This window comes from Astatotilapia calliptera, chromosome 17, assembly GCF_964374335.1.
Source record: "Astatotilapia calliptera chromosome 17, fAstCal68.1, whole genome shotgun sequence".
Lineage (NCBI taxonomy): Eukaryota > Metazoa > Chordata > Actinopteri > Cichliformes > Cichlidae > Astatotilapia > Astatotilapia calliptera.
In genome coordinates this window covers 22,190,257-22,212,370 of record NC_137438.1, presented here as the reverse complement: position 1 = coordinate 22,212,370, position 22,114 = coordinate 22,190,257, and positions in this window count along the sequence as shown.

The following is a 22,114-nucleotide window of genomic DNA, read 5'->3' as shown; positions in this document are numbered from 1 at the left end:
TGTTACAATATTCAGTACATGAATGCGAACAGTTGAGTTGTTTATGCACTAATTTAAAGCCGAGGATGCAATGATAAATGAACTGTGGCTTTTGGGTATGCGCCAACTGTCATTCAAACCATCGTATCAACATTTGCGAATGGCCGATGTTAATCTTTTTAGACGAAATTACTTGGCAAAAAGGCCACAATCCAAAATCTTCTTCGACCAAGCCATGCTATTGAAATAGACTTAGTATGCAATTTATCATTGTCTCATTGAATTATGCAGTCTTCCTTAAAAAAGTATCATCTGGATGGAGCATATGCTGCTCTAAAACCTGTATGTACTTTGACTCTTTTGAGGATATTATGTTTTTAAGATGAGATATTCAGTGTCTTTACTATTTTATTTAGCGGAGTATTACTGTGAAATTGTTCCACAGTTTGTAGAAACAGTTCATTGCGCATTGAGCGAACCTTTACTCATCTTTACTTCTGAGAAACTCTGAGATACTTTTAAGATCCAATCACGTTTCTGACCTGTTGCCAGTTAACCTAATTAGTTGCAAAATTCTTCCTCCAGCTGTGTCCTGTGTCCAATTTTGAGCGTGCATGCATCTGTGCCATCTGCTTCCAGGTAACAAGGAAATGGTATTATTCGCAGAGTTTCCTGAATGGCAGAGCTAACTCAAAATTTTGAGAAAATAATACAAAATTTTGAATTATTTTCTCAAAGTCAGTACTTAATAACTTGAAATTTGGAAAAAAAAAAAAACCCTCAAGATTATTAGTTACTGTCTTGAAATTTTGACTTACTACCTCAAAATTTCGAGTTATGGATAGGATGTTGGAGCGATTTTCAGTTTCCATAGAGACAAATCTAGCATTTGATTTGGTTGAAATATTTTAAGCATCAAACTAGTAGAGAAAAAATGTGCATATAGGAACTTTTAGTAATGTAGTGGTTTCTTGGATTAACTTTGTGTATTTTTGGCTCAATAATTACATTTCCTGCCTCATGAAGATCCAAACATGTACGATATTGTTTCATAGGATTTTCAAAGTTTCTGAAACTGATTTTAACATGTTTTTTTTTTGTGTGTGTTTTTGTCTTGTTCCTTGTCACTCTCTCCTCGACTGTCTGTCTTTATGGCTTGTTGCATTATCGTGTGCCGTGCGTTGGCGTGTGTGTGTGCATGCCATTTCCTGCACTGTGCCTTTGTGTTTGTCCTGTGGTCTCTCAGCTCACAGAGCGTGCGTGCATGTGTGTCTGCCTGAGTGAGTGTGTGTGTGTCTTCCAGAGTGAAATGTCAGTCTCATTTCGCTGTTATTACTTGAGGGACGAAGAGGAGGGCTTTACTCTGTAATCTCAGCCTCCCTGTGGCCGCCACTCAGCCCCTGATGTACCTGGGAACACACTTGCCGCAGTTACATAGAGGCTTTTAAACACCTTAGTCTCACACTATTCCATTATAACCACAAAACATTTCGTTTTTTAAATTCATTCACGCTGTGCACCGTACTGTGAAACTGCGGGTGAAGGGTGACAAATTGTTCGGTTAAAAGCATCATGAAAAGAGCATTTGATTGACTGATTGTTTGTGATGGATTGGCCTGTGAGGGTATGGATTAGAATAATGAACACCTTCATGCCAGGGGTGGTTATGCAAAGCACAACTTCTCTTGTAAAAGACCTTTTGTCCAAAACACTTGTCAGGAATTAGCCGTGAGGGAAAAACCCACCCAGCAGAATGTAGTCTGGAAGCCAAAGATATGTTTGGTTCTGGTTTAAAGTGAAAGACGAAAGGACGACTCAGGGCTTGTGGAAGATAAAATATGACACAACATATTACCCAACACAAAAGTTGACACCAAACCTAAACTACCTCGCCAGCTGGGCATAGGAAAACCTGCACTTTGGACTTGCTAAAGTGGGATTAACCAAAACCATTAACCTAATCCAGTTTCTCCTGTGCCAAAGTTTGACTAGTGAGAATTCTGTAACACCAGCGTGCAACATCCACCTTAATGAAGCTAAATAAACTGCATGTCAAAAATGTGTTTTTTATTTCAAATTCTAAAAAGCAGAGGCAGTCACTAATATGTTTAGCTTTTTGGTGAATTTACTTATTAATACAGCTATGTTTTATGATGTTATAGAAACATTAATATCGGCTCAGGTGAGGAAGCGGGTTGGCAACCAATTACAGGCTTCGCCTTTAAAATCAAGTGTCCTTGTGCAAGACACTGCTTTGCTCCTAGCATGAGGTCAGTAGTATGTATAGCAAGTCCTCTGCCATTGTGTGTGTGTGTGTGTGTTTGTGTGTGCATGCGTGTGAACAGATGGATGAGAAATATTGCAAGGTTAAGGGTAAAAACGATGTTCCCAGGGGATTCATTGGCTCAGTAAGGGTTTAAAAATTCATTTGGTGGCACCTTACAGTATAAACATTAAGGTGGGTTGACTTTTGTGATACTTAGCTGTCGATATATGTAGACATATATATTATGTCTATGTTCACTTTGTAATTTCCAGTACAAAAAATTAAATAAATAAATAAATAATGCTGCCCCCGCGACCCGGCCCCGGACAAAGCGGATGAAAATGGATGGATGGATGGAATTATGAAAGTAAAAATTCCCAATATAATTCTTAGTCCTCTTGTACAGTAGGTTGCATGAGTATTCATCGCTTCATTTAGCTCATGTTGTTTTGTAACTCTGCTTTAATTCTCGTAATTTCTACCTACGTCTGGAAAAAAAAAGGCTGAAATAATGTGCTCTAAAAATAGAAATATTATCCAACCCCTAACCAGTAATGTTCTGCAGCTACGAGGAGCTGTTCTTTTTTTTCTTTTTCTTTCAAACTGCCCATTTTATTTCAAGCCCAACTGCTGGCCTCTCCCGCGATGAGACAGCTGTGCTCTGGTTGTGTATATGTTAGCATGCCAATGAAGCCCATGTAGATCGCCTTTACACATCTTCTCATCTTCTCAGCCTGTGTGTATGTACTGTGTGGGAGGGGAAAGTAGTGCCCTCAACCCTCACTCCCTTGAGTCCAAGGGAGAAGGTGTTTCTTAAAAATACCAACATGTGTCTGTTAACTTGCAGCTACAGATGCACAGTGAGAGGTGAGCGGGTCAGTTTCATTTCACAAGCGTGTGTATATGTGTGTGTGTTTTTTTTGTTTTGTTTTTTTTCCCTGCAAAGGGCGCCTTGAGGAGGTGGAGGAAAGGGCAGACGAGGAAGGAAGGAGGAGAGGAAAGGATAGAGGCAGATGAGATTGAAATAGAAATCCAAGTCAGTGGATAAAGAAACTGGACTCTTCATTTTGCCTTGTTGTGCAACCATGTATACTTCCCACCCGCCATCGCTCTTTCTCTCCGTCTCTGTCTCCCTGCCCCGCAGCGTCCCCGTGATGATTGATACGCACCGAGAGCGAAGCTAGCTACAGAGACAGAGAAAATCATGCATAAAAGATGAGTGCAGTTTATTGTGTTTTCCTGGGGGCCGAGGGGAGAGCTAAAGTTATGGATTTATGCCGTGTGTGATTGGATGAGAGCCCAGACCCATGGGACAGATGTTGAGCGGGCAGGAGTGGGGGGAAGGTGGTTTAGGGTCTAGAAGCGCAGAGCAAAGAACTTGTGTTTGACAGGTGTGGATGATTTGATGACAAGTAGTGGGACTCGCAGCAGACAGAGGGAGCCACAGGTCCTGCACTATCGCCAGGGAACCTCGCTTTACTCTCAACAATGGAAGCTGGCATCATAATTACATTATAATAGCTCAGTTTCACCTCTTCATTCAGCAGTGAGCAAACGAGTGGACTTAAGTGAAGCTGTCTGAACCCTGGCAAAAGAACGTCACCTCATTGGGTTACGCTGATTAATTGCTTCGCTGATACGTCAGGTCGCTACTTATTCATATTTGGATATCGGCCGGCATGATGGATGTGACGCAGTTTGTTTGATGACAGTGTTTAATTGATCAATTTTTATGGGAAGCCATTAAACTGAAATCATTCTAATGAGACATTTTGATTGGATTCCACACAAGTGTGCTTGAATATATTTTCTTCTTATTATGGAAGTTTAAGTGTCTTATTATACTGTATATATGTGGTTAATGAGCTTTGCCGCTCTGTCAAGAATAAAATTATACTTGGAATACCGGATAATTAGAAACTTTAAACAAAATGTTGGAATATTTTGACATTAAAACTCAAGGCACCAAGCAAGAGCAAGGATGCTAATCCCAAGATTCACTGTCATCCGCAGAGAGAAAATCTAGAAAAGTTCAAGAATAGGATAATGAAAGTGTAAAAAAGATGTTGTGATGACTGTGAAATTTCTTGTCTGAAGCTTTCATATTGCAGTCGAATACTAACTAGTGGCTAACAGAGTTGAAAACACGATATAATAGATATAACGAATCATTTGTAAAAATATTGGTTGAAATTCTTTGTTGTCATATTATACAACAAAAAATTAAAATGCGACATATTTGCATATGTCGTATTTTTGGCGTTTCACTGTTTACTAATCTCATGCATATAATGTAATATTTACCAAGGTCATTTACAATCATTGCCTTGTTAAAGTATAGACTTGGAAGCAATGATTAAAGTGTGTATGGGTCTAGGAACAAATGACTCCCCCTCCCAGAGCCTAGTTCTGCTCAGGTTAACAGGTTCCTGTTAGAACTGAGTTTTTCCTTCCCCATGTCGCCAAGTGTTTCCTCATCTGATTGATGGGGTTTTCTCTTTTTTCCTGTATTATTGTAGGGTCTTTACCTCTTTGCCTGTTTGCAAAGGTTTGCAAACAATTAGAAAAATCTATCAAAGTCAGTGTGATTAATACTGATTAGCTCAAATTCTGTAGAAAAACTGGCTACTAGTTTTGAGTCGCGCTTACTAAAGTACAAATTTAGAAATGATTTTGAGAGTAAAAACAAAATGTAAAGTAATATAAATCTGACAGTTTGTAATGAATTGGTGCTTTACTTGGTTGGGAGGAATTTCTTTCTCTCTTCTCTGGCTGAGCTGACCACAGTGTGCTACTGCTCATTGTGCATTGTCAGCTCAAGGATATTTATCATGCACCATTTGAAGAGCAATTATAATGGATTGCATTTATATAGTGCCCTCAAAGCGCTTTACAATTCCACTATTCATTCACTCTCACATTCACACACTGGTGGAGGCAAGCTACAGTTGTAGCCACAGCTGCCCTGGGGCAGACTGACAGAAGCGAGGCTGCCATATCGCGAGATCCAAGAGGTGGAGAAGGGTGTTATCGATACTACTTTTATTGTTTTTCTTGTTTGTTCTTTTTTTTAAGTGCAGATTTACCAAGTAGCACCACTGCATTGCTAAACGAACAGTACAGGTTTAACAAAAACAGAAATGGTATTGTGCCTCTTGGCCAAAAACAAAGGTGCATGGGTGCTGAACTCAAAATTTAGGAGGCCAATAGTCACTTAAATTAGAAATGTCACTGAACTATTTGTCTTTGTAGCAGAGTTATCATATTGAACTATGCGTTGTTCGCTATGATTTTTTTAATATGAAAAATGCCAAAAATGCATCAAAAACAATCACTGTGAATCAATTTCACCAAAGTGGTACCTGGTACACTGGACAGGCAACAACAAGACTGCCCCCCAAAAAGGAAATGGTTTTAGAGGTGGGGGCCACTTTGGTATTTGTCATTGCTATCTCTTGTTTGATGTAGATAGTAAGATAGATATAGGTAGATGTACCAATACATAGATTTGTGTCATTTGTGAACTTGAAGAACAATATTACCTCATTTAAATCTGTTCCCAGCAAGTTGCAGCAGTTATGAAAGTTTAGCTCTTGATTATGTGCAGGTTAGCTGTGACTTGGTGATCTCTAATCACGTCCATCTCTCAGAGCAGCCTGTATTGATTTGCAGTTGCAGAGCAGGAGTGAATCTACCTTATTGATCTCCTTTGATTCCTCTGTTTCATCTCTTCGTAGCTCAACTAATTGGCCTATTCTTTGTCGACAAGATTGACTTTTATGGCTGATATTACGGACCTGTATTAATTCCCTTGAGGGGAAAAACAAATTAAAGGAAGTGTTTTTTTCCCCATCTTCTTCCTCTTCTTCCTTCATACGGATATAATTCATATGAATGCTTTTTTTTTATACAAGATGCTCATAAATTCGGTGGAGAAATCATTATTTTCTCATAAATGTGATGATATTGCTCTCATCGGGCGTGCTGTGGTGTAAAAGCACTTTATGAGATGGGATATCTATCCCAAGTGTCACATGACTGCTGCATTGCTTCCTGATTGGCTGAGCAACATTAGCAGTAATGCCATTTCATTAAATAGAGACACAGAAGTCTTCTGTCTGGGGAAGGAGGATTGTCCTCGTCTGTCTCTCTGCCAAGGGAGAGTTAAAGATGAAAAGTGACCCGATGCGTCCATTCACTCTTCCTGTCTCCCTAGGAGGGACGTGGTGTCTCCATAAAGACCGTATGTCTCTGTGACTTGCCATCTAGTAAACAAAGATACATTGATGCCAGTGTGTCCCCTTAGCCCTGAGGCCAGTATTGACCGACACATTACTAGGAGGTTTTGTCCAACTGGAGTGATTACAGCATTTAGCTAAGATTTACTCAGCGGTTAGGGAGACAGGACTATCTGAAGGAGATGTGCTGCTCTGCAGGCGGTAGGTTGTGAGTTCAGTTCCCCTGGGATAGGTTTGCGAGCGTCTCTGAGTGCCGATTCATTAGATGCTATGCGTTATTCACGGGCTGAATTATGGATGCATATGTTCACGGAGAGAATTGAGTAGATGGCAGAGGTTGGCCAAAGGATTTCTGCATCCAGCGCAGAACAGGAAAACAAATGGCCAAAGGTTAAGGGACTACAGATGGCATCTCTCCATTATGGTGCAGAAAATTCCAGAGGACTTGATGTTAATGCCATGCTTTATCACACGGTTCCTTTTAGTTCATTTTATGCTAAATGCTTGATTCGCCAGCACTCTGAAAAGAAAGATATTAGAGACATAATAATTTAATTTGGAACATTTTCACTTATAGAATAATAAGGTTGACTCTGATTGTACCATTTACATGGAAGACACAGGCAAGGCATGGTGGATGCTAACTGGATCTCATAGCAGTTTGTGATATACTCACAAACTCAACATGAATTAGATCATTATTTAGTGTCCCTGAACATGATTTTTCATCACTCTCCTCCCATATATAATGATTATAATGATCACACTTTTTCACATCATCGGTTTGATGATTTTTAAATATGCTATTAATTACAAATATGACTCATGGTTAGGTTTAGCTAAAAACTATTGGGTCCCATACAAAAAAATTTTCATAAATTATATTATTTATGACTCTTTGACAAATGCCATGAGGCCAGGCTGGTTGGACATATTATAAAGGTCTTTTGGTATGGTCTGTAAGTCAACAGTTCAGGTTAGTACCTGGAAATTTGAACTTCATCATTCAACATTTTGAGTTGATCAGAAATATCTTGAAGTTTTGAGATATATTTGAGATACCTAAATTCCAATTTTAAGATTAAAACTCAGAATTTTACATTTTGATGCAGTGCTGTCATCTTTTCGTTGGCAGAAACAAGCTTCCATACCATGAAGCAGAAATGAAAATGTGACAATTATTAGGTTGGGTAAAATTAAATTGGAATTTCAAATTATTTTCACATCTTTACTGTAACTTCCATTTTTCCTCTAGAAATAAGTCTTTAGCATTGTTTTGTTAATAAGGCCAAATCTTAAGGTACTTGTTTAAATATTAATATTTTTTCTAAAATTAGAAGAGGGGATTTAAATCTTTTTGACATTGCTCTAAAGGTATCCATTTTTAGCCAGAAGTTACAACACATGAGTGTGGCAGTTGTTCTAAATGTTTGTTTTTATACATGACTTTTAAAACACCATGAATTCAGGCACATACGAACACAGATCACCAGAATCCGGTCACACTAAACTGATTAAAATTCTTTATGGTTCCAGTAGGAGGATATATATATTTCCCATACTGCATGAACCATACACTCCCCCCCCCCCCCCCCCCCCCCCCCCCATCAGTGAGACCTTGATGTATAGTGTTTACCACAGATAAGACATAAAGATCACATGCTTTATCTGTTGCCACACAGACCTTAGCAACCAGTATGATATAAAATACTAGGTAGCAACCTACTTCTGTAATAGTATTCTAATAACCTTGTAATTGTAACAGATACGTATGAAATTAATTTGGCAGCTATTGGTTTTATGTTGTGTCCCTGTTGGAAAACTAAGGCCCATTATCTATAATGAAAATGACTAAAGAGGCTCAGCTTTCCAGGGGTTTGAATATTTCCCCAAACATTCATTTTACTTCTTTTGTGTCTTGCATCCATTGGCATGCTGCTCTACACCCAATATTTTTTTCTCGTTTAGTGGGCATACATGCCTACGCACACTTGTGGCTATCTGCATGTTTACGAGGCGTGACGGTGCTCTTCATTGCATGTTTCCTTGAGTCGCCTGCTTTCTAAGCGGCTTCCAGCTTGCCGGCATCCAAGCTGAATTATATGCATGCAGCAGCGAGCGCAGGCCTTGTAATTTCAGCGAGGACGTGTCATGTTTAGTTACGCTCTATGTAATGGAGAGCTCCTCTTTTCATTAGCCTCACTTTTAAATGGGCTGCACCACTGCAACATGTGGCAGTGATCAATTTGAATGTTATTAACACGAGCGGCTTTAAGGTCCGGTCTTCATTCTCCCCACTCTAAACCGCAGTAATTGAATCAAGGAAACGGCCGTCGTTCGAGAGCTCCTGGTCAAGCAAACAAAAGGATTATTAACATCACCAATGACATTGTATTTACAGGAAAGGCTGAGGGAACTGTGCCATTTACAAAGCAATTTGCCGCCGTGATGATGCAAGAATAAATAAATGGGAATTTGTTGTTGATTTGTGTACGGGGATGGGGAGTGTGACATGAGGGATATGGCAGCCGGAGGAGTCATGCACATCCTTAGGCGAGCTTCGAATGACTGGGGACGCTGTTTTAATATGCCGTTTGATGCCTAGAGTACATCGCACTGCTATTAAACATTTGAAATACAAGATGTCCTCTTCTAACCTGTAAGAAGATTAAAACTATATTAGCAATAATAGCTTTCAAGTTTCATCCCTTTCTTTTCTTTCTTTTTTTTTTTGTGGGTGCGTCATGCACTTGTTTGTAAGTGTGCAGTCGTCGTTGGCTTCTCGAGGGTGTTTTTGTTTTTTCCTCCATGTGCGCTTGTTGATTTGGACTGCTGTGGTAGTGATGCGGATGGCAGCTTTAGTCTATTTTCTGTGAGAATAAAAATCCAAGCCCATCTGCAATTTGTCTTGATTAAGCAGGGTCTCCATCTGCGAGCACCGATCTCTTGTTGGTGTCTTTTCCCATTTGCAATATATTTCATTCCAACAGCCCCCCCTGTCCACTTAACACCCCCACCTCCTTCTCCAAGCTAAAGATTAACAGATTAGAAGTAACATGATTGCCTGCTTCCTCTTTTCTTTTGTGCCTGCTGCCTTTTTCCCCTCCTTTTTCAGGAAGAAGTGAGCAGTGGTGGGGGGGGGGATCCTCAGCTATGATTTACTTCTTTGTGTCGTATTCTGCAATCTCAAGCCAGTCGAAAGCACTTAATGTCCCCACTATTCTAATTTCATCTGTCATTCTCTCTCTGTACTGTATCACATGACACCCATCCACGCACACACATTCATTAGAATTCGGCGCAGACCTATGTATGGTGTGACCAGACCTATTTCTCCAGTGTAGTGTGTAGAGGCCTATCACACACTTCAGCAATGCGTAACCAATAACTGAAAAAACGCCTGACTGAAAAAATGAAAAGAGATGGAGGCAGATGAAGTGCGGCAGATGAGAGAAAGGAGAGGTGGGGTTGAGAGTTTGACTGGATGGAGAGAGCAGAAGAGACATAATCAGAGAGAAGAAGCGATGATAGAAAATGAGGAGGGGAGAGATGGCGGTCGCATTGAGAGAAGAGGAGGTTGGTGAAGCAAAGGATGGAGGATCTAGCAAGCTGGGTGGCATTAGTAGGGAAAGCCTCTGCACTTCTGTGAGATAAGAGATGGCCCTGGCCAATGATGTGGAATGGTTCTGATTGGCTGAGCCCGATCCCCCACCAGAGCGAACCAAGCTCTCTTCTCAGAGCCTGGAGCACTACCATAGCACTGTCGGATATTTCATACTTCACTCTAACAATCGTGACTACAGCGGGGTGCTGCAGCTTTGACCCCAGTACCATGCTGCTCAACATTTCACACTTGACTCTTACAACATTAACTACTGTGGCACACCTCAGTCAGAGCCGGGATTGTGGAAAAATTGGCAACATTATCGTACAATTGAAAAAGTTCTTTGCATTTGTAGAGGCGACCGCTACTATAGCCATCTGAGCTGCAAGGTTTTACAATCCCAACACAACATCCAGCCCATTATCAGTAATCCTTACTCTATTAATTATACCCATACTGGATAATTCTTAATCTCGTGTATATTTATTGCCACAGTGCAATGGTTTGTTTCCAGTGGTTAAAGTGGGCTGGAATGATTTGGAAAAGTATTCCAGCTTTTTCAGTTTATGGGCAATTAAATCTTATAAGCAGGTTAATACATACTGTCAAAGGAGTTAATTCTTCATGCACTTCCCGCTGACAAGATGCAGATACTTGCTCTGTAATAAGAAAATAATGACATGCTATGAACTGCTTATGCCTTCAAGACATCCATTTTCCTTCTCATCCCCATGATGCATTCAAGGTCTACATGTAAATTTGGGTTCTTTTGTGACTTCCTGGATGAGTCGATGCACTCCAGGAGTAATATTGGTGGGCCGTCACTCCTTGGAAGGTTCACCACTGTTCCAAGTTTTCTCCGTTTGTGAATAATGGCTCTCACCATGGTTCACTAAAGTCCCCAAAGCCTTAGATTGGCGTTGTAACCCTTTCCATACTGATAGATGTCAATTACTTTGTTTCGGAGCAATTTTTAGATGGCTTTAAATCGTGGCACGGTAGGTTGCCATATGAGATCTTTAGCCTAATTAACTTTGTCAGACAGGTTCGCTGTTGTGATTGGTGTGGGGGGTAGGTACAGGCTTGGGGCGTCGGGGGATTCCCCAGGAGCATCTTTGTTGGAGGGCTCAACCCGGGGTTGTGGTCATGGCCTATTAAGGGCTCTGTTGGCTCTTAGGTGACGGTTTCCTCATGGCTGCATGCAGCACGGCTAGGGGAGGGTCTGTGCTGACGAACGTGGGTTACTGACCTGGTAGCCTGGCTGCCCCTGGGTGGGTCCAGGACGGGCGTCGGGTTCTGGGGGTGCTCCGTCTCTGGGCTGGGGCCCTGGCTGGGCCTTGGGGGCTTTGGTCCTGGTTGGTGTGTTGCCGGGGTTTTGGGCGGGTGGGTGTGTGGGCGCCCAGCCCCGGCGCAGGTGCCGCCAGTGGATGGAGCACCAGCTCTTCAACTGGTGGGGGAGGCTGTTACATCTTGCAGGAGGTCTGCTCTCTTCAGGAACTCACTCTGAAGGAGGGGGAGATATAGAGAGGTGGAGGAAGATCTCAGCCTGGGCGTCTATTGTCTTGTGTAGTCTGGAAGATGAGTGGATGACAGGGTGGGTGCAGTTTTCTCTGTGGTGGGGTCGGGTGGGCTGTTCCGGGATCTGTGGGGCCTGGCAGCGCTGCTGAACTGGGCCCCGGTCCAGATGGCCCTGTAGACATGTAGACATTGAAGGCTATCAGGAGGGGCTATGCGCTTACCTGCTGCTCTCTTGCAGGTAGCTCCATGCCCTCCTGGGTTTTAAATGCAACTTAGAACACACATGCATCAACACTACATATAAGCGGGCGGAGGGAGGTTTGGAGTCTTCACACACCCCCGTTCTCTGCTGCCTGTTGGAGCGGGGGGACTAGAAGGAGGAGTTGGCTGTCCGATTGGGGTCTGGAATGTGGGGTCTCCCTGCTGCTGCCGAGTCAGGGCAGTCTGCTTCTCTCCACCGCAGGGAAAAGGGTAACACCACCTGGGTCTGGGTGCAGTTTCCCCCTCCAGGGGCAAGGGTACCTAGACCCGGTTTGTAGAGTACACTTGGGGAGTGTGTTTGTGTGTACAGTATCTCTTTGTGTCTGTCTCCACGTTGGGTGAGTGTTGAGTAATTGCATATGAGAGCATGAGGGTGGGAATGGATGTCTGTATCTGTGTGTGCCTGTATGTCTGTGTCTACATGTCAGGTTGGGTATCAGACGCCACCTCTCTAGGGACATCTCAGGCCCTCGAAGGTATGGAGGCCTATCTCCCCCACCACTTCCCCTGCCAGTGGCAGACGCCCTCAGACATCGGTGCGTTGGTGGTTCTTTGTGTCAGGGGATGGGCGTCCAGGTACACACCGGCTCACTCCTTGGTGGCTGATTGTTGGGGCCTGGAGCCTGGGGCTTGCTCGGGCCACTTCGGGGGTGGGGTGCTCTCAGCCTCTCGGCTTGGGGCTCGGTCACTCTGGCACAGCTGGCTGCCGGCGGAGCTCATGGGCACGTCACTGCAACCCCCCCCCCCCCCCCCCTGGCTTCTGTGGCTCCCCACACCCTCTAGCAGATCATTACATGAAGGAACCTTTTAAATACAAGCACGCTCATGCTCACAGCTGTACACACGGGTGCTCACACACACAAACTACACCCTTTTTGGCTCCTACCTCAAAGCACACTGTCGATCTTACGTGCTGCACAATAATGTTTAATATTTAGTATTTACTGTTATATTCCCATAGATCATTGTGACGTTGTTTATTATGTTGCTCTTTTTTTTTTCCTTCTACTTGTTTTCTCTTTTATCTTTCTCAACAGGTGATCCAGGTGATTGATATATGTATTTTTTGTCTGCTTATTTTGTTGGTTTTTGTTTTTTGCTCTTTATCCCCGTCCCTCTTCCCCGCTGTTTTTTTTCCCCTCTTTCTTTCTCCCCTTTCTTTTCCCCAGTCAAGTCTGTCCCATATTTAGCAAATGAAAATGAAATAAAATAAACAATAAAAGGTGAATCAAATAGACCATTACAGCAAGGCTGGGATGGTCCATTTGGTAAAGTAAATCCGTTGGGCATCTTTCTTCGCCTTTAGACAATAATTCTGATGGCAAACGAGCCAAACGGGACAGGCAAAAATAAATAAATAGAACTTTGTCAGACAGGTTATTTTAAGTGTTTTTAAGTAATAAGAGTTCTGGCAGTGAAATTGAACTCGCGTTGAACTTTGCGTTCCAAATAACATGTTTAATCACAGTGAATTCGTGAATTAACAATGGGGGCAATTGCTTTTACACACAGAGCCAGGTAGGTTTGGATAGCTTTTTCCCATTAATAAATGAAATCATCATTTAACCGCATTGTACTGCACATCCTGCAGGGCTTTGTGAGATGATCCAAAATTGATACTCTTGTAGTTTTGTCGTACCCCCAGAAAGTGCTGCAGACATTCATTTGGTTTGTATCCAGCTTTGGTAGGACCACTGACTACCAGCCCAAACAGCTGAAACAGAAGCTGGAGACACACCAATTTCCCTTTAGTTTATTTTTAAGCTTTTAAACATAAAGGAAAGCCTACTATTAAAACTTAGATCTACACAAGTGGTCTCTTGAACAGCATAGGCAGTTCTTCTGGGGTTATGTAGAGCAAAAAAAATCCATAACAGTAGCATGATGAATGTAAAGCATTCCACTTTAGACTGATGAAAAGGATAGACCATAAAGAGGGTTCTTTGCTACTATTGTTAAAAAAAAGGTTTAATTACATGACCAAATGCTCAACTTACTTTATTTCGTTTTTCAGCTTTTTACACAAATTTTGATCTGCTGTTTTGTTCCCCCTGAGTGAGACATTTTCTCGAATGTGTCTAATTTGACTGTTGTGTGTTAAGGCACATTTATTAGTCTGTGTGGTGTTAGAATAATAGTCCACTATAATCTTATCATATGTAGTCACCTAAAACTAAACCAAAACTAAGAATTTAAATACTTAAATTGTGAATAAAACTCAATCAAAAGCAACACTGTGCATCTCCTGGATAGAACTCAAGGCTTTGATACATGAAAATATGCTTAAACATCCTAATTTAATCCCGATTTTATTTCAGTTCTCTCTTCTTACTCTTTCCCTCTGATAGTTTGATTAATTTTTTCACATCATACAACAGTTTATTCACCAACTGTCTCAGTTCAACAGTGTTTCATCCACTTCAGTCTGCATGGTGTCTTGGCTGTTTCGGCCAATAGGAGACATCATGAGAAATTTTTATTTCCTCCTGTTCATACTTGATTTTAAAGAATTGTTACAATCTGACATTAAGAAGAAACATTAAAGTTGCCAGTTCCTTGCTAAGAAACACACTGTCTTGTTCATTTCTTTGGGTTCTGGTTAAAACTTCCCAGAAACATTAGAGAAATGTCAAAAAACATGATTGCAGTGATATGCGCACACCTTGACTCGAGTGCAGTTGGCTTTTACATCTTCCACCTTGCAAATCATGACAGTTAGGGGTCCTATAGGTTACAGTAACCTGCTCTCGCTGCTATGTCATGGCTGTTTATTCATTCTTCAAAACATGGCCATTACTACTTCTGGGCATCCTGACCCCACTGTTACCTAGCAAACCAGCTGGCTATGATTATGTAGCATGAGACTCTGGCAGGAGAGGCTGAGGAGCCATCTGGAGAAGCGGAAGGTTTTTCCCTCTGGGCTGGTCAACCTGCAGGCCAACAATAGTGAGCAACCAGAAAAGCTGATGCACAGAATTAAAAGAGAGTCTGATGTGGTATTTTAGTCCCGCTGAGTTTGAAAGAATGCACAGGTACAATCTGCCAGGGAGTGCCTGCATCTTTTTTGACCCCCAAGTCTCTTCAATAGGGGCATAAAGAGGGCAAAAAGTATGAAATGTTACCTCTTGGCAAGGGCTTTTAAATTTCCTTTCCTCCTCCTCCTCCCCCCCCCCCCCTCCACTGGCTTCTCATTGCTTGGCAGGTCTTAGTTATTTGCTCAAATTATTGCTGTCAAGATTATTTTAAACTGCTTTTTAAGGGCATATCAATGCTTCCTAGTCAGTCAGAAACAGCAAAAGCCTGCTCTCTGACTCGCCACTAATATACCCTATTATTTGGGTCTAGACTCTGTACATAATATGATGAATTGAGTGCAATTTTAATGACACATTCTACAATGTAACAGATAGTTAAAATATTTAAAATTGACAACTACAGTAGATACAGCTGAAAGCGAATTGGTTCCAGTTTAGGATCCACTACATTTAACACATTTAACGAGCCACTAAGTGACTTTACTTGAAGTGTTAATTAGATTGGATTATTTTAGATAAACCTTAAATGATGCTTGAAGGGAGACAGGGTCACAGTAGCAGCAGCAGAGAAATTGAGACAGTGAGTGGGGGTGAAAAAGATATTTAGTGAGAATAAAGGCAATTAATAATGGAACATAATGACAGTTATGCAACAGGAACAGTACAATCTCTAATGGGTCAACACAGTAAATGTGATTATCAGAGATGCAAGAACTGTATGCTGTCTTTTATACTGACAGTAATCTTTGTGTCACACAGTTTGATCCTGTCTTTATCTATGGTGTGCCATGTGCCCCTGCGCCTGTTCTTCTTCTCTATCCACTGTCCGACGCTTACGGCCAAACCCTGACAGAAAGCTTATAGCTGCGAGGTCAAACCTAAAGTCCAAGCCTCAAAGGGACCACATGGCGCTCGGAGGACATAGCCGCAGATTACTGTCTGGTTGAGCTGACTGCGGACAAAAGGAACGGACTGTCACCGGGTCCTTTTTGAACGTCTGAACATCGAGACCTGGCCGTTTTCTGAAGTCGAGTCTTATCGTTGCAAGCTGCACAGATGAAATGCTCTGTATTCTCACTTTTATCAGATCACACAGTGACAGGAGGGATGAGAGCAGGAGGCGATTTAGCTGCTTGGAAAACCTGCTGGAGGACATAAAAAGCTCCCTGAGAGATGAAGAAAACTTGGCTTTCTCCACATCCTTCTTGTCTTCTTTGACTGATGTGGCACTGCATATCTTCTTACTGTATGTGTGCCTTGAACATGTGCCTATTTGCAATTATTAATTATCTGTTACATATTGGGACCTAATGATGCCCCTGGCTTAATAGAGGCAGTAGTACCCCCATCCCTGCCCTGCCTCCCTTTGTAGCATCTCATGATTTAATTATAACGCTTTGGTAGTATATGCAAAGAAATATGATGGCAGTTAAAGCAGGAAGTCTTCACAGTCACCTCCTTCTCTGTTGCTTGATAGCACTGTGTGTGCATAATTTGCTATCTTATTAATAATTGATTTAACCACCATTACACACTACTGGGGTGTGAACTCCGTGGTAAGGCCTTGAGCCTCATTTTGTGTTTTTTGGAAGCAGAATTGACCACGTTTAAGCAAGAGTACGGAACACTAAGCTGACTCGGTGAGCAAGGGCATCTGTCGATGCAAGTGCAATGTGCCAAAGCATATACCTACTAATTAGCGCTGAGATGAATTTCTAGTGTAATTAAGTGCACAGCAAGCTAATGTTACTGGCAAGGAAATGGCACTATTTCCTTAAAAGGCACTAATACCACAAGCATGGTCAGATGCGCCAGTTCAGTGACTCAAATTAGTGAAGGTCAAGCCGCCTCACCTGTCACTCCAGGAGGCTGTGTTTCTGATGATACACAACTTTAAGGGTTTATGCAATTTAATATAAAATTCACCCCCTGCAAACTTGTCACAAAGGAAGAGATTAGCTATTAAGATCCAAACTGTTTTTTGCTTTGTTTGTTTTTCTTATTCCAGCCTGTAAACGTGTAAAAATCTGCATTTATTAAAGAAGTCTGCAGAGACTGATTTGCCTTTAGAGTCAAGTAGCCATTCAGCCAACTGCAGTTCGTTTATTCATTTGGACTCATGTTTTTTAGCTGTTGCTAAATCCATGTCAGCGTTAGAGATGCTTAATTTTTTATATGCTCATTATTCTAACTGAATCATATCAAACATGTCTCCTTTTTTATATTTCTGACAGGTTGGGTAGTTAAAACTTTGATAAACTTTAATAAAATTCCAGTGTGTCCCATGCAGTATATCATTAACCTTTACTGGAATCAGTATGACCATGAACACAAATCCGTATGTGTTGACGCACTCCTCCTTATCTTCAGTTTTTGCCCACATGTGTGTTCAGAGATGTTGTGGGTGGTTTCTGCTTTGCTGGCTCAGCTCCAAATAGCTGCACTTCCTCGTTGTTGCAACCGCAGCCTGCAGCTGCAGCTTACACTGGGATGGTTATTGGCTACAGTGTTCAGTGGATGAAGAGGGATCAAGTTAGACAGAGGAAGATATATCTTCGGGTGAGAAATTAATTGAGCCTGTAGATTTTCAGTGCAGTGTGATACTTCAGCTGATAGGCCGTATTATCGCTGCCTGACTGTGTAACTTCTTTCTCAAATACCCTAAGAACATTTTAGCACTAGTTTGTGGAGCACCCTGAATAGAGAGGCATTAGGCCTGATAAGTCAGACTTTATATATCTGCTTGTCTGCTGCAGTCAGGCCTGTTTTCCCTCCGCAGAGCTGATGATTCCATAACCACATCCATGAGGCAAAATGATATAAGAAAAAAAAGCAGAAAATCACAAGTAGCACTTAAATTATCCTGCTTCATTTTTTATTTTGTATTATTTTTTTAACGGAGGGAAGTAAAAATCTTCATGATCTGTGTATGTGTGTGTGTTTTCATGTGGGGCAAGGTTTCCATAGAGACTAGGCCAGCTAATCCGACGAGCTGTGGAAGACGGAGAGAGCAGGTCTGAAGTGCTCAGCATTACGGCGGTTTCTAAAAGCTCCCTGCCTCTCAGCGCCTTAGTCTTCATTACCTCCACATCCCCTTTTGATTGGCTACGTTTATCCTGAGTACCCCAGGTTTGGGAGGGAACTGTAACCCCACACAGACGACAACATACAGCACCAGCATCATTCAAGTTGTCATAGCAACCCCTAAAGGCAAGAATTTGGACTCATAAACTCATAGATATTGTATCATGTTCTGTATCCGGTAGCTTTGATAGAATACATCCTTCTCACTTGGCCCCTGTTAGGTACTGCAAATTATGTAGAAAGCTATAAAAAAGAATGATTACAGTGTATGGTTTGTGGGTGTTAAAATGGTATAAAAAAGAATTTTGCACCCCCTCGGATGTGCTAAGTGGCACAATAATTTGCCTTTCTGTTTGGTTTGGATAGCGCTGGTTTGTGCAACACTTTGGCAAGCATTCAGTCATCCTGTGATTGAAATAGAAAATTAGCTGGGGGTCTTAAGCCCCTATGCTCATTCCGTGCAGTGCCCTGTGTATTCACAATGCTTATCTGGTGTCAATTTGGATGCACCAGTGGAGGAAGGGGGTGGGGTAAATGCTGGCAACACAATGGAGCCTTCCAATAATGCTTCAGTTGTGGCGCAAAGGAAGCATTTGGACTCAGTACTGAACTGGAAGAAGAAATGGAACAATGCCCTGCAGTTAGATCTTATTCAAAGTTTCATGTTTTGTTTAATTGATTGATTAAATTTATCACTGGTTGGCAGTGAAGCAAGCTGTAAGATAAGATATGATAAATGATCAAACACAGAGTGACCTGTCCATTTTCCAGCTTCCTTTGTTCACATCCAGCATTCTCTCTAATTTTAGCTCTGGTTTGGTCTCCACTGGCTCCAGGGGTTTTAAGTTGCGCAATGTCTCATCAGCCACCTACTGCTTGTATCAAATAGAGCATTGTGTAAAACTCTCGAGCCAGCACTCATTTCTTTACATTTCACTACGAAATGGGAAACAAGTGCACCAATTTACTGGATACAATCAAACATACATGGAAATACAATGTATCAGCCAAAAACTGTTTTCGGATGAGTTTGTAAAATTCTAACAAGCGTTGAAGTCAATATTTGAACACAGCCTGAATTCTAAAGTAAGTTTTAATTTCCCAAAGCAGTCTTCAGGGACAGTTTTTCAGGCTTCTTGAAGGACATTCAAAGCTCTTCTTTAATTCTGTTCTATGTCGAGATGATCCCACACTGCCTCAATAATGTTGAGGTCAATTCTTTTTTTCTTTTTTTGCTTTTACTGTACAGGCAGAGTGTTTGGGATCATTGTCCTACTGAAAAATGAAGCAACTGCCAGTCATATGCTCAGATGGTACTGGATTGTGAGCTCTGATGGTACTTTTCTATGTTCATAATTCCATCAATTTTGACCATTTTCAACACCACCGACTGAAATACACCCCCAAACTACGGCAGAGTCTCCACCATGAAAGCTGTAGCTGCTCACTGTTGCACCTCTCTCCTGACCATCACTTCATTAGACTTGTGGCCACAGGTTTTCAGTAGATTTTCAGACCAGTTATTATGTCGTTTGACATAACTCGCTCTCTTCTTTCTATTTCCTCTCCTTAAAATTGGCTTCTTCACAGCCACCCTTCCACTGAGACCAGTTTTGGCGAGGCTTCAGTCGATCATCTGAAGGGCAAGATGTGTCTTCCAGGTCCTGTGTCAGGTCTTTGCTGGATTCATTCCAATTTCCTCAAGAGATGACTTTCATATAGTGTTCACCTACTGAGGACTTTTGACATTTTTGTGGTGTACTTGTCACATTTCCTGAAACATTTGCTTTTTTGACTAGTAGTTACAAGTTTTGCCTATTCCCACGCGATCTTCAACTTATCAGTTAGAGTCAAATGTTGTATGTTTTAGTGTGGGTCTTGCTTGTGGCCTATCAGTGTGCATTATCTTCTCAGTCAGATCCATCCATTCCTCACCACATCTGGTTTCAAAACACCAAGAGAATGGGCAAAATGTTCAGCTCAGGACTTAAACTGTCTTGGTGCAAAACCAAGACATAAATCATGTCTCCTGGAAGGCGAGGACGTATCACAGGCAGGGCACAGCGAGCTGAAATCTCTGAAACCGACTGGCCTTCACTTCCTACGAGACAGAGAAGCTCTTCTACCCCTGTATACGGGAGGAAACAGGACTGGATAACCGTGAATAGGAAGGTTAACAACAAACCTCCAAAACAACTGAATGTGAAACTGCAGAACAGATTTGCTCCACTATCAAAGGACCCTGGATCTATATCGGACAACCATCCATCTAAAAGCAGCGAAATAAGGTCTGAAAATCTGTTGAAAAGTGAAAGGCCACAGGGAAAGCTAAAGGCTAGGCCTGAAACTCTGATTGTGGGTGACTCTGCCGTAAAGGATGTACAAAGGATGTGCGGTAAGAACACTAAAGTCCTCTGCTTTCCTAACGATATGGTCAACAACCTGAAGGAGAGAATTCTTCAAATTGCAGATGAATATCCAACTGTGACAAACATTGTTCTGCATACAGGGTCAAACGATGTGTCCAAACAACAGTCGGAGGTTCTGAAACGGGACTTTACTGGATTATTAAATACTGTAAACTCTCTGAATGCAGCTGTATTCATCAGTGGACCTGTACCGCCCGTCAGAGGAGGAGACGAGAGATTCAGCAGGTTGTTTACACTGAATAAATGGCTTATATCAGCATGTGCTGACCACTCAGTGCACTTTATCGACAACTTTAATATTTTTTGGGAACGCAGGCATCTGTTCAAAGCAAATGGATTTAATTTTAACAAGTCAGGGGTGAAACTGTTCACCTCCAACTTGTTTTATTGCATACGTCATCCATCCGTGCTTGGTGCCAAGGCTGAGATAAACGAGGAGTTATCTCATAAAGAGGAACAAACAGTACTCCAAGAACAGACAAAGCCCAGCAGAAACCTTGAGGAGGAGCTCCATTTGCCCCCACCCGGGAAGAGCCTCAGAAAGGAGAGACATCCATGGCATCTGAGGAAGAGCCTCAGAAAGGAGAGACATCTAAGGCAAGAAGAGGGGTCCCTATTTGCCTCCAACTCTCTCAACAACACCAACGACCAGGACAAGGGACCACGACCTTCCCCAGTCCCCCAAACCCCATGACAGGCCATCACCCTCCTCCCCCTCCCTTTCTCCCTCCTCCCCACACCTGAAATTCACTGAGGAGATGATGGAGCGGGTCAATGCTGGGCTCAGATCTACCCCCCGTCCCAATCCCTTTTTGTCCCCCATAAACCCCCCACCAGAGCGGCCAAAGGTTCGCCATCGAGCCCCACCCTCAACAGAGCAATCGAAGTCACATTGCCCAGCCTCGCCCCCCTTAGTTCCTCTTCATGCCCTGTCTCCGCAGTCTGATATGTGATGTGTGAAGGGTCCGGGCTGTGAGGATTATGGCAGTGATGACTTTTCCCAGGAGAAGCTGGGACCCTGTTTACTAGAAGGTTTTAAAATTTCTGTACTTTTAGGTGACAGGAGACATGTGGCCTGGTCAAAACACAGAGAGCTGCACTCTAAAAGATCTTTAAACATAGTAAACATACCTTGTGTGCCACAGACTGCTCCCAAACACGAGGGGACAAGTAATACCTCTAAAACACTTAAGTTGGCTTTATTAAACATTAGATCTCTAGCTGGGAAAACATTTTTAATTAATGATTTAATCACTGAGCACAGCCTTGATTTTATGTTTTTAACTGAAACTTGGTTGGACCAAAGTAACAGTAGAGCTGTTCTCATCGAGACGACCCCTCCTAACTACAGTTTTATCAGTGAGGTCAGGGCGAGCAGGAGAGGAGGAGGGGTTGCTGTCTTATTTAATGAATCATTTCAATGTAAGCAGCTATCTCCTGGAAGTTTTCAGTCTTTTGAATATGTGGCTTTACAGCTGAAGGCCCCATCCAAAGTTGTGTTTCTTAATGTTTACAGGCCTCCCAAATACTGCACAGACTTTTTTAATGACCTCAGTGAACTGCTGTCTGTGATCTGTGTTGATTTTGACTGTGTAATTATTGCTGGGGATTTTAACATTCATGTGGACAACCCTCAGGACAAAGGGACTAAAGACCTGAGTAACACTCTTGACCTACTGATCTCCAAAGGCCTGAGCATT